The sequence below is a fragment of the Oryctolagus cuniculus genome, unplaced genomic scaffold (assembly GCF_964237555.1).
Source record: "Oryctolagus cuniculus unplaced genomic scaffold, mOryCun1.1 SCAFFOLD_133, whole genome shotgun sequence".
In the NCBI taxonomy this organism is placed as follows: domain Eukaryota; kingdom Metazoa; phylum Chordata; class Mammalia; order Lagomorpha; family Leporidae; genus Oryctolagus; species Oryctolagus cuniculus.
The window spans coordinates 149,711-151,371 of record NW_027208387.1 but is presented as its reverse complement, the minus strand read 5'-3'; positions in this window follow the sequence as shown (position 1 = coordinate 151,371).

Below are 1,661 nucleotides of genomic sequence, written 5' to 3'. Positions count from 1 at the left end.
TTTCTCCCCTCTGTGAATTCTCTGATGATTTAGGAGGTTTGCCTTCTGGCCAAAGGATTTTCCACAGTCATTACATTCATAAGGTTTCTCACCTGTGTGAATTCTCTGATGATTTATGAGGTGTTTCTTCTGGCCAAAGAACTTCCCACAGTCATTACATTTATAAGATTTCAACCCTGTGTGAATTCTCTGATGTCTAATGAGATCTGACTTCTGGTGAGTGGTTTCTCCACAATCATTACACACATGAGGGTTTTCCACTTATATGAGTGCTGTGATGGAGGGTATGGCAGAATTTAATACTGAATGACTTCCCACAAGGTTTACATGCATAGGATTTCTTCCCTATATTTGGTCTATGATTCAGTCTAACATGTGATTGGTAAATAACAGGTTCCACAGGCCCAATATACTTATAAACGTTCTCTCTTTTGGGACTTTGTTGATGTATACTGAGGTTAGAATTCTTATGGAAATCTTGTACTATTTGAGTTGTCTTGCCAATAGTGGCAATTGACTTATTACAGGTTTCTACCATAAAAAGCTTCTCAGATTCACAGAATATATTCTTGCTTTTGAAGACTTTCCCTTGTCCAATTTGTTCAAGTGCCTGCTCCTTGATCTGAATATTGTGCTGTTGATTAAGAGGTTCACAGAACTGGAGAGTGTTCCCAGGTACCTTAGTAGCACAAAATTTCTCTCCAGCTTGTAGTTGATCAGGCCCACAATGGGGACACATATTGTGACATATACTGCATTCTTCAGGTTTTATTCCTGAATAGTTTCTCTTTTTGATACTCAGTTTTGGAATATGGCTTATACTTAAATTAAGTGTTTTTCTGAATTCAACTCCCTTGGGAGTTAATGTCTTATTATTTGTCATAACATCCTGATGCAGATTTTTCTCCAGACTTTTCTGGTTGGTCTTAATCAGTTCATCCAGTTTCATGGCAACTGAAGTGAGAAAAAAATGATGTCACTACATCAAATATAATTGTTTCTTCTAGCATACTCGTGTAAAAGGAATGAAGTTACTTGTATTTAAGAGGGATAAGATGTTAGGAAAAGTTCTGCATTTGTGCCTCCTCACACAGGGCACCAAAATGTTAGGAAAAGAGTTGTAGAATAGAGGAGAAAGTGTATGAATTTACAGCCAGACAGAATTTATTCAGAGAAAATTAATCCACAGAGGTGGGTGACCAACTGCCTGTACAAGATGGAGCATGAAGGCCCCAATTCCCAGGGGCCAGACCTTTTTGAGGAGGGCTAAGGCTGGGCATGAGGGTAGGGGGCAGCAGTGGAGGGGAATTCCAGGAACTGGGTGGGGGCCTTAGGAACCTGGAAAATAATGCAGGGTGGGGTATGAAGGCAATAGGCTGTGAGACCCAATTGAGTTTCAAGGGCAAGGAATACATTCCAAAGTTTATCTACTTTGGGCAATGAGGGAGAATGGCTCAGGCTTATATCCTCATTCCATCATAAGATTTTCAAAAAATGATTAGAAGATACATATTTATGAATATACAGGTTTTCTCCATTATACATTAATATATTAAATTGTATCCATAGATTTTCCAATGTTCATCCATGATCCTGTTTACTACCAGAATTTTTTCCAAGTATGATTGAATGGTTTTTGTGGTAAGATGTCTTAAATCACT